Source organism: Phyllostomus hastatus, unplaced genomic scaffold (genome assembly GCF_019186645.2).
Source record: "Phyllostomus hastatus isolate PE091 unplaced genomic scaffold, TTU_PhHast_1.1 phas_contig_118, whole genome shotgun sequence".
Lineage (NCBI taxonomy): Eukaryota > Metazoa > Chordata > Mammalia > Chiroptera > Phyllostomidae > Phyllostomus > Phyllostomus hastatus.
This window is the reverse complement of record NW_025333543.1, coordinates 5,212,193-5,224,077: the sequence shown is the minus strand read 5'-3', so window position 1 is coordinate 5,224,077 and position 11,885 is coordinate 5,212,193.

Here is an 11,885-nt window from a genome sequence, read left to right as displayed (position 1 = left end):
AGTTGTTTGTCTGACCCTGTGCCCTAGTTATGCAAGAGCAGCTGCTGGGGCAGAGCAGAAACTGAGGGTTAATTTACAAGGGTCTTGGAAGCAAGTGCCCTGCAGTTATGCACTGGAAGCATCTAGGTCATTTTGTAATTTGTCATAAGAAATTCCCCTCAACCTTTTGGACGTGAATCCACCACTAAGGAAAGAACAATGAGAGAATGAGAAATAGGAACCCTCCCGGAAGAGAGGCCATGCTCCTCCAAAAGAAAACAACTTGTCTTTCCATAGTGTTCCATGACCCTCCGGGATGAGTAGCCTTGCAAATAGAAAGAGAAAGAGGTCTCTGGCTTTACTGTGAATTTTTAAATGTCATAATTATAATGTTATTTATTTAAATGTAGTTTGGTATTTATTTATTTATTTTAATCATTGTTCAAGTACAGTTTTCTCCCTTTTACTCCCATTCCAGCCCACCCACCCAACCCTCCCCACTTCCCTCCCATTACCACCCTCCCCCTAGTTTTTGCCCATGTGTCCTTTAAATTTGTTCCTGTAAACCCTTCCCATTCTCCCCTGAAATTCCCTCTTCTCTCCCCTCTTGTCACTGTCAGTCTGTCCTCTATTTCAGTGTTTTGGTTATGTTTGCTTGTTTCTTTGTTTTGTTGTTTAGGTTCCTGTTAAACGTGAGATCATATGGTATTTGTTTTTCACTGCCTGGCTTGTTTCGCTTAGCATAATGCTTTCCAGCTCCATCCATGCTGTTGCAAAGGGTAGGAGCTCCTTCTTTCTTTCTGCTGCATAGAACTCCATTGTGTAAATGTACCATAGTTTTTTTGATCCATTCATTTACTGATGGGCATCTAGGTTGCTTCCAGCACCTAGCTATTGTAAATTGTGCTGCTATGAACATCGGGGTGCAAAGGTTCTTTTGTATTGGTGTTTTAGTGTCCTTAGGATATAGTCCCAGCAGTGGAATTGCAGGGTCAAAAGGCAGAACCATTTTTAGTTTTCTGAGGAAGTTCCATACTGCTTTCCATAGTGGTTGTACCAGTCTGAAGTCCCACCAACAGTGCACTAGAGTCCCCTTTTCTCCACAACCTCTCCAACACTTGTTGTTTGTTGAATTGTTTATGATGGCCATTCTAGTGTGGAGTGGTATCTCATTGTGGTTTTAATTTGCATCTCTCTGATAGCTAGTGATATTGAACATTGTTTCATGTGTCTTTGGATCCTCTGTATGTTCTCCTTGGAGAAGTATCTGTTCAAGTTCTTTGCCCATTTTTTTAATTGGGTTGCTTGTCTTCTTAGAGTAGAGTCATGTAAGTTCTTTATATATTTTGGAGATTAAACTCTTGTCTGAGGTATCATTGGCAAATATGTTTTCCCATACAGTTGGTTCTCTTTTTATTTTGATACTGTTTTCTTTAGCTGTGCAAAAGCTTTTTATTTTGATGAGGTCCCATTTGTTTATTCTTTCCTTTATGTCCCTTGCTCTAGGGGACATGTCAGTAAAAAAGTTTCTGAGTGGAATATCTGAGATTTTCCTACCTATGTTCTCTTCTAGGACTTTAATGCTGTCACAGTTTATATTTAAGTCTTTTATCCACCTTGAATTTATTTTTGTATAAGGTGTAAGTTGGTGCTCGAGTTTCATTTTTTTGCACATAGCTGTCCAGTTCTCCCAACACCATTTGTTGAAGAGGCTATTTTTATTCCATTTTATGTTGCTGCTTCCTTTGTCAAATATTAATTGACCATAGAGACTTGGGTTTATTTCTGGGCTCTCTGTTCTGTTCCATTGGTTCATGTGCATGTTTTTATGCCAGTACCAGGCTGTTTTGATTACGGTGGTCTTGTAGTACAGTTTAGTGTCAGGTATTGTGATCCCTCCTACTTTACTCTTCTTTCTCAAAATTGCAGCAGCTATTTGGGGTCGTTTATGGTGCCATATAAATTTTTGAAGTGTTTGTTCTATGTCTGTGAAATAAGCCATTGGTACTTTAATAGGTATTGCATTGAATGTGTAAATTGCTTTGGGTGGTATGAACATTTTGATGATATTAATTCTTCCAATCCATGAATACAGTACATGTTTCCATTTGTTTGTGTCTTCCTTGATTTCTTTCCTGAGTGTCATGTAGTTTTCTGAATACAGGTCTTTTACCTCTTTGGTTAGGTTTATTCCTAGGTATTTTATTTTTCTTTTTGCTATTTCAAATGGGATTTTTTCCTTGATCTCTGCTTCTGCTGTTTCATTGTTGGTGTACAGAAATTCCTTTGATTTCTGGATATTGACTTTGTATCCCGCTGTTTTGCCAAATTCATTTATTAGGTCAGCAGTTTTTTGGTGGAGTCTATAGGATTTTCTATGTATACTATCATGTCATCTGCAAACAGTGACAGTTTTGTTTCCTCCTTTCCAATTTGGATGCCTTTTATTTCTTTTTCTTGTCTGATCTCTGTGGCTAAAACTTCCAGTACTATATTGAAGAGAAGTGGTGAAAGTGGACAGCCTTGTCTTGTTCCTGATCTTAGTGGAAAAGATTTTAATTTTTTGCCCATTGAGTATGATGTTGGCTGTAGGTCTCTCATATATGGCCTTTATTATGTTGAGGAATGCTCCCTCTATTCCCACTTTGCCGAGTGTTTTTATCATGAATGGGTGCTGTATCAAATGCTTTTTCTGCATCAATTGATATGATCATGTGATTTTTGTCTTTGCTTTTGTTTATGTGATGTATTACATTTACTGATTTGCGAATATTGAGCCATCCTTGCATCCCTGGGATGAATCCCACTTGGTCATGATGTATTATCTTCTTAATGTACTGTTGGATGTGGTTTGCCAATATTTTGTTGAGGATTTTAGCGTCAATATTTATCAGTGATATTGGCCTGAAGTTTTCTTTCTTCATTGTGTCTTTATTTGGTTTTGGAATTAGGATGATGTTGCCCTCTTAAAAAGAGTTTGGGAGTATTCCATCTTTTTGGAATTTTTGAAATAGTCTGTGAAGGATAGGGGTTAGTTCTTCCTTAAATGCTTTGTAGAATTCTCCTGTGAAACCATCTGGTCCAGGGCTTTTGTGTGTTGGGAGTTTTTTGATTACTGTTTCTTTTGCTGTTATTGGTTTGTTCAGGCTTTCTGCTTCTTTTCCATTGAGTTTTGGAAGATTATATTTTTTTCTAGAAATTTGTCCATTTCATCTAGGTTTTCAAATTTCTTGGCATACAGTTCTTCGTAGTAATTTCTTACAATCCTTTGTATTTCTGTGGTGTCAGATGTAATCTCTCCTCTTTCATTTCTGATTGTGTTTATTTGGGTTTTCTCTCTTTTTTTCTTGATGAGTTTGCTTAAAGGCTTGTCGATTTTGTTTATCTTTTCAAAGAACCAGCTTCTGGATTCATTGATCCTTAGAATTGTGCTTTTAGTCTCTATGTCATTTAATTCTGCTCTGATCTTGGTTATTTCCTTCCTTATGCTTGCTCTGGACTGTCTTTGTTGTTGTTCTTGGAGTTCTTGTAGACGTAGGGTTAGGTTGTGTGTTTGAAATGTTTCTAAGTTTTTTAGGTGGGCCTCTATCGCTATGAACTTCCCTCTCAGGACTGCCTTGGCTGTGTCCCATAAGTTTTGGGTTGTTGTGAGTTCGTTTTCATTTGTTTTCAGAAACCTTTTGATTTCTTCCCTAATATCATTCTTGACCCATTCATTGTTTAATAGCATGCTATTTAACCTCCATGATTTCAAGTGTTTTGGGATTTTTCCCTTGGGGTTGGTTTCTAGCTTCAGTCTCTTGTGATCTGAGAAAATGCTTGGTATGATTTAAATTTTTTTGAAATTGTTGAGGCTTGTTTTGTGTCCTATCATGTGGTCTATCTTTGAAAATGTTCCGTGTAAATTTGAAAAGAATGTGTATTTAGCTTCTTTGGGATGGAGGGCTCGGTGTATATCAGTAAAGCCCATTTCATCTAGGGTATTGTTCAATGCCACAGTATCTTTGTTGATATTTTGTTTGGAAGATCTGTCCATTTTTGATAGTGGGGTGTTAAAATCCCCCACAATAATTGTGTTGCTGTCAATATCTTTCTTGAAGTCCTCTAAGATTTTCTTCATGTATTTGGGTGCTCCTATGTTGGGTGCATATATATTTACAATATTTATGTCTTCTTGATGGATTCTTCCCTTGAGTATTATGAAGTGACCTTCTGGGTCTCTCTTTATGGTCCTTTTTTGGAAGTCTATTTTGTCAGATATGAGTATTGCTACCCGGGCTTTTTTTTCCTGTCCATTTGCTTGGAATATTTGTTTCCAGCCCTTCACTTTCAGCTTGTGCAGGTCTTCAATCTTGAGGTGGTCTCTTGTAGGCAGCATATATGTGGGTCATGTTTTCTTATCCAATCAGCTATTGTATGTCTTTTGATCGGAGCATTTAATCCATTTATGTTTAAGGTTATTATTGATAGGTACTTACTCATTGCCTTTTATGTACGTGTATTCCTCTCTCTCTCTCTCTTTTCCTTTCTTTCCTTAAAGCAGTCCCTTTAGCATCTCTTGCAGAGCTGGTTTGGTGGAGGTGTATTCTTTTAGACTTCTTTTGTCTGAGAAGCTTCTTATTTGGCTTTCTATCTTGATTGAGAGCCTTGCTGGGTAAAGTAGCCTTGGTTGCAGGCCTCTGGTTCTGATTACTTAGAATATTTCTTGCCATTCTCTTCTGGCTTGGAGTGTTTCCATTGAGAAGTCAGCTGTTCCTTATTCGGGCTCCCTTGTATGTTACTTCCTGTTTTTTCCCTTGCTGCCTTTAATATTCTCTCTTTGTCTTCAAATTTTGCCATTTTAATTATGATGTGTCTTGAGGTGGGCCTCTTTGGGTTCCTCTTGATTGGGACTGTCTGTGTTTCCTGGATTTGTGTGACTTTTTCTTTCATCAAATTAGGGAAGTTTTCCTTCATTACTTTTTCAAATAAGTTTTCAACCCCTTGCTCTTCTTCTTCTCCTTCTGGTATCCCTATTATACGGATATTATTATGCTTCATATTGTCTTGCATTTCTCTTAATCCCTCTTCATTCTTTCTGAGCCTCTTTTCCTTTTCTTTCTGTTTCTGTTTTTTTTTTCTTCTATTTTGTCCTCTAGCTCACTGATCTGATCTTCTGCTTCATCGATCCTGTTTTTCCTTCCTTCTACTGTGTTTTTCAGTTCAGATATTGTATTCTTTATTTCCTGTTGGCCCTTGTTGAGAGTTTCTATTTCCTTTTTCATGTTGATGTAGTTTTCAGTGAGTTCGTTGTAGCTTCCCTGTATTTTCTGGTAGCTCATTGTGAGCTCATTGAGCTTCCTGATCATCATTGCTTTGAAGTCAATATCTGATAGTTGAATTTCCTCTATTTCATTTAGCATTCTTTCTGTGGCTTCCTCTTTTCCTTTCATTTGGGGATTGTTTCTCTGTCTTCCCATTGTTTGTGAGACTCTTCTTGTTAGCCTCAACTTCTTAAATTGATCTGTTCTGGCTCCCTGGGTTTGTGGTGTGAACTTCTTTAGTAGAATAGCAGTTAGTTTCAGTGGTGCAGTTTCCTTTATCTCCCAAGCTCACTGGTCTTGGGATGTCATTTAAGTTGGCTTTGTGTTTGCCTTTGGGTTTTGATTGTTGTTGATTCTTTCTTTGGTGGTTCCTTCCCACCAGCTGGTTAAATGAGGGTCACTCTGTCCACCACCCCCTGTATTTTGTTGTGCTGGTGAGGGCAGGTTGTGTTGAAGCTGGTTCTTCCGTGTGTATAAGGTTTAAAGAATTCTCTCTTGCTTTTGTTCAGTTGTTTGTATTGGGTACTGTCTCTACTGTTTAGTTGTATTTCCAGATAGGTCCTGGATTGAGGTTTGTGTGGTTACCATTCCCTCCTTCACCTTCTTCTGTTGTTATCTGTTACTGGTTCCTTTGTTGTTGGGTTTCCTCTTCCAGTGGGTATGCTGGTGTTCACTGCCTTCACCTATTCTTTTTTGTCATCAGTTGGAGGGGGAAGGCAAAATGGATTAAGACAGCAACAGAGAATTCTATGATATTTACAGTAGCAGCAAGTAGGGAAGAGATAGGAGATCCTTTGACTATGTATAGTGTTAACTGTGATCTTCCACCCAGCTAGCTGATTTTTAAAAATGATGGAAAGAAGATAAGACTCTTGTTGGGGAAGGAAGGATTGTGAGTTGGATCTATAAAGGAGGGAGGTTGTGGGAGGTGAGATTCTGAGGTAAGGTGAGAGTAAAGGATAGTAAATAGGTGTAGTGTGTGAGAGAATAGAGTTAACCACTATAGTAATAGAGTTTAGGAAACTTTGAAATGGGTTAAGATCGGGGGGGGGCGGTATTGTGAAGTAATTACAATTGCATGGAACAGCAGTTATTTACAATAATATTATGGCGACAATCATATGACAGAATCTATGAGATCTAGGTAATAAGAATAGGGAGTACAGAACCTCGAGTTGTGTGCTAATGGGACACAGGTGAGTTAAAGAACAGTAGATTAGCAATACAGTATGGAAAGAGATATCAGGGGATAGCTGTCAGGTCATAAAATATATCCAGACTAGCAAAGCAGACTATACAAAAAGAAGAGGGATATAAAAATACTATTAAAAAAGATGTAGAAATATTGGAAAAATAATAATAATACAAATATGCAATAACTTGCAGGTTCTCTGTAATAGCAAGTGAAATTTGTCTCACTGTCCTAGCTGTTGTGATGCCCCTTGTTTGGGTTCAACTTTGGTCTTTTCACAGATCCAGGATTTTGTCTCACTTGTAGGTATTTAGAAAAAATTTAAAAAAGTAAAAATAGAAAAAGCAGACGAGGGAAGGAAGAAGAAGTAAAATTGGAGGAAAGGAAAGAGGAAGGAATAAAACAAGAAATCAGGAAAGAGAGGAAAAAGAAATCAAAAGAGAATAAAAACAATAAAATTAAAAAATTAAAAATTGTTAAAAAAATAGAATCAAATTAAAAAGTCTCTTGGTTTCAAAGTGGCCAAAGCGGTTTTTCTGCTCTAGCTGGCTGTGGCATGCTGAGGGGTGATTGGTATGGCTCTTCTTCCTTGGTCAGCAGAGCTCGTACTGGCTCCCTCACTGTCTGGAAAGCTAACGTGGCTCCTCAGCCTTGTGCCCTGGGTGTGGGAATCAGGTCTTTCCCCAGGGTTACTGCTGTGGACCGGGGTGCGTGGATGCTCTCCCTGCATGTGCGCCCGTGCGCCCACGGCTGGGTGGCAGGGAGGCTGAAGCGACTGATCACTTTAGGAGAATTCCCCAGTGTCTGTCTATTCACTCCTTCCTCTTGAGAAATTCCTCCTGTTCAAGCCTGCTGCTCCGCACAGTGGCCTGGCTTCTTCCACAGCCAAACTTTCCAGCCAGACGGGTGACTGTGGGGATCAGGGCCCAATGTGTGACCCAGCCCCTCCGCTGTCCACAGCCTCCAAAGGTGCTCACAGCCCTTGTGTGTTTGCTAGCACCTGGATTCCTCCCAGTGCTGCTCAGACCTTATTTGGCTGGGGAGGGAGCAGTTGTCCCGGCTCTCTCCCAAGGACTCTGTGGCAAACCCAGCAGTGGGCCCTGGGCCTGGGGCTGCAGCCCCCAGACCACACATTGGTCCCTGGGACCCTACCTTGTTGCAGCATTCTTCTTAGGGTCCGGTTTTTCGGTTCTGCCACAATCCTTTGTCCCCTATTTTCACATATGCTGAAGTATGTTGGTTGCTTGCTTCTCTACTCCATAGATCGGTCAGGATTTTCTCCCCTGAGCAGAGAGAAGCTGAATCTGCTCCTTTCTACTCTGACGCCATCTTAGCCCCCCTAATTTTTTTAAGAGGAAAAAATACCTGTATTTTCCTGGTGGAATGAAATGGCTCAGAATGGTATATTTAGGCAGGTATAAATCATTTATTATTTACCCAAAGACCAAATATGATAAATCTGTTCTAAGTATTGTGTGTCAATCCAACATATGGAGCTGTCACAATGTTACTGCAGGTAATACATATCAAAAATTACAAAAATAAAAAAAGGAATTGTGAACACATGGGAAGTTGCTCCCTTGGAGATTTTCTCCATACTGAATAGTCTCAATAAATGGCACATGTTTTAGAATACATTTAAATGTCCCTCTCTCTCAGTGTGTGTGTGTGTGTGTGTGTGTGTGTGTGCATGCGCGTGTGTTTAAAACAAAGCAGGGCATCCAGTTCAAGCCCAAGCCCAATACTTTATTTATTATTATTATTTTTATTTATTTAATTTTTTTCTTGTTCAAGTATAGTTGTCTCCATTTTCCCCCCACCACTCCCACTCACCCCACCCATCCCCACGTCCTGCCTTTGATCCTAACCCCTTTGGCTTTGTCCATATATCCTTTATACATGTTCTTTGATGATCCCTCCCCTTTCACCCCCTTTTTCCCCTCCCGCTCCCCTCTGCCTACTGTCAGTTTGTTCTTTATTTCAATGTCTCTGGTTATATTTTGCTTGCTTGTCTGTTTTGTTGATTAGGTTCCACTTAAGGTGAGATCATATGGTATTTGTCTTTCACCACCTGGCTTATTTCACTTAGCACAATGCTCTCCAGATCCATCCATGAAGTTGTGAAGGATAGAAGCTCCTTCTTTCTTTCTGCTTTGTAGAACTCCATTGTGTAAATGTACCACAGATTATTTTAAAGATTTTATTTATTTATTTTTAGAGAGGGAAGGAAGGGAGAAAGAGAGAGAGAGAGAAATATCAATGTGTGGTTGCTGGGGGCCGTGGCCTGCAACCCAGGCATGTGCCCTGACTGGGAATCGAACCTGCGACACTTTGGTTCACAGCCCACGCTCAATCCACTGAGCTATGCCAGCCAGGTTGTACCACAGATTTTTATCTACTCATTTACTAATGAGCACTTAGGTTGCTTCTAGCACTTGGCTATTGTAAATTGTGCTGCTATGAACATTGGGGTGTATAGGTTCTTTTGAATTGTCATTTCAGATCTTAGAGTATACTCCCAGCAGTGGAATTGACAGATCAAAAGGCATTTCCATTTTTAGTTTTCTGAGGAAATTCCATATTGTTTTTCACAGTGGCTACACCAGTCTGTATTCCCACCAACAGTGCACTAGAGTTCCCTTTTTTCCACTTCCTCACCAGCACTTATTTGTTGATTTGTTTATGATGGTCATTCTGACTGGTGTGAAGTGGTATCTCATTGTGGTTTTAGTTTGCATCTCTCTGATGGCTAGTGATGCTGAGAATCTTTTCATAGGGCATCTCTGGGCCCTCTGTATGTCTTCCCTGGAGACGTGTCTGCATGTCCATTTGCCCATTTTTTTTTTTAGGATTTCATTCATTTATTTATTTTTAGAGAGGGAAAGGAGGGAGAAAGAGAGAGAGAGAGAAATATCAATGTGCGGTTGCTGAGGGCCATGGCCGGCAACCCAGGCATGTTCCCCAACTGGTAATCGAACTTGTGACACCTTGGTTCGCAACCCGCACTCAATCCACTGAACTACACCAGCCAGGGCATTTTTTGCCCATTTTTAATTGTATTGTTTGTCTTCCTGGTCTCGAGTCATGTGAGTTCTTTATATATTTTGGAGATCAAACCCTTATCTGAGGTATCTATGGCAAATATATTTTCTTATATGGTTGGTTCACTTTTCATTTTGCTGATTATTTTTAGCCATGCAGAAGCTTTTTATTTAGATGAAGTCCCATTTATTTATTCTTTCCTTTATGTCCCTTGTTCTAGGGGACATATCTTAGAGGTGTGTGGAATATCTGAGATTTTCCTGCTTATGTTCTTCTCTAGGACTTTTATGGTGTAACAACTTATATTTAAGTCTTTTTATCCATCCTGAGTTTGTTTTTGTGTATGGTGTAAATTTGTGGTCAAGTTTCATTTTTTTTGCATGTAGCTGTTCAGATCTCCCAACACCATTTATTGAAGGGGCTATTTTTACTCCATTTTATGCTTCTTTCCTCTTTATTGAATATTAATTGACCATAGAGACTTGGGTTTATTTCTGGGTTCTCCATTCTGTTCCACTGATCCATGTGTCTGTTATTATGCTAGTACTAGATTGTTTTGATTACCATGACCTTGTAATATAGTTTGATTTCAGGTATTGTGATCTCTCCTATCTTGTTCTCCTTTCTCAAAATGCTGTGCCAAGCCTAATAATTTCAAGTTCAGAGGAGCATTCTACAAGGAACTCAGTGGAATTTCAGGAGAAAGTATAAGTTTGTTCCCTATGGACATAGTCTCACTATATTTATAGTTGACTCTGTGATACTAAAGTTCAGCAAAGAGTTAGATCAATAACTTGGAATGAGGTTGCCAAGGTCTCTGTGCTTTTTCATGTCATTTACTGAGTGACATTTTAAGAGTGGGAAATGGTAACTTGTCCCATAATTCTTTTGTTTCTGTAAGTGCTGACTTTGACTAATATGTAGCTTGTAGATAAATAGCATGTTTGTATAAGTATCCTAAGAACTAACTTCAGAAGATACAGACTCCAAGCATCAGGCATCCACGCTCTGGGAGTTTGCTGACCTTCATCCATGAAGGCTAAAGTCTGTAAAGCCAGGATGTCACATACCAGATCATCACTTGCCTTCTCGAAATGGACTTTGCTTGTCTGCATATAGAGAATTTTCAACCTCCTTTCATGATCTCTTTGTTTTTTTCTCCTCTCCCTCCCTATAAAAACCTCTGCCTGCATTGAGATGTGGAGATGGGCTCTGTGACATGAGTTCCCCATCTTCTAGGTTTCTGACACCTGAAAATAAACCACTTTCCTTTACATCAGCACCTGCCTCTCAAATATTGGCTCTTGTAGCAGCAGGCAGCTGGACATGCATTGGTTATGTCATGTTAGGCAAGTAATTTCAGTCTTTTTGTCAGTATATCTGCCATATAGGATGGTTGTGACTAATGTTTCAGAAGTCTTGCTTATATAGTCCCTGAAATTTGGTCCAAGATTTCATAGTCCTAGGAAAGATTTTATTTTAACCAATCTTGTCTCATTGCCATGTTTTGATTCTCAGGCCAGCATTCAATTCAGTGAGCCATACCATAACATCTAGGGCTCATTGCCATGTTTTGATTTAAAAAGATGGGAGGGTAGCCTATTGGATGCTATTGAGAAAGGACTTACACTAATCTTTTGTTCCAATACAGTTTCTCACCAAAATTAAAAGCAAGATTAATAGCTTTATAATCTATTATCCTCAAGATATGAGTTGCTGTTGTACTTATATTATTGACCTTTCTTGAGATCTGACTATATGGGGTTTGCTGCCTCTCTTAAGCTGAACACTAGACACTAAATGGCTTGGCTTGTGTGATCTCAGGATTGTATATAAACAGAAAGTGTATGCCAACAGCTGTAGTTTTAATTCCTGTTGTAGTTTTAATTATGTAAGACCAGGCTCTTACATAAGCCCTTATCTCTTGGTTTTTGTATGTGAAATAAGATTTATCTCCCTCACAGTTATGTTCATTGTGGAAACTTTCATGAAAATTTTTTTCCTTAAAGAAGAAGGAATCTATTATTAGATAAATTGTAAATCTTATTTATGCAGACTAAAATTAGTAATATTCTAAGCTGATACTTTTTTGTGCCTAGGTCTTGTGGACCAGTATAGATTTATCTTTAATTTACTCACCTCTAGTAGAACCAAAATATAACATCTAAACTTAAGTATATTAAGTATAACCCTCTCTTTCTTTTTATCTAAGGGAAGAGGTCAAAGTATGATTTTGGAAATTTCCCACACAGATTGTAACAAAGTCTATCAAATGTGAGCCATGTAGCAGTTCAGTCAATGTTATTTTCACTTTCCTCTTGGAGAGTGTTTTTCATTCATAGTGAATTGCTCTATTGATGTTTTTCTCT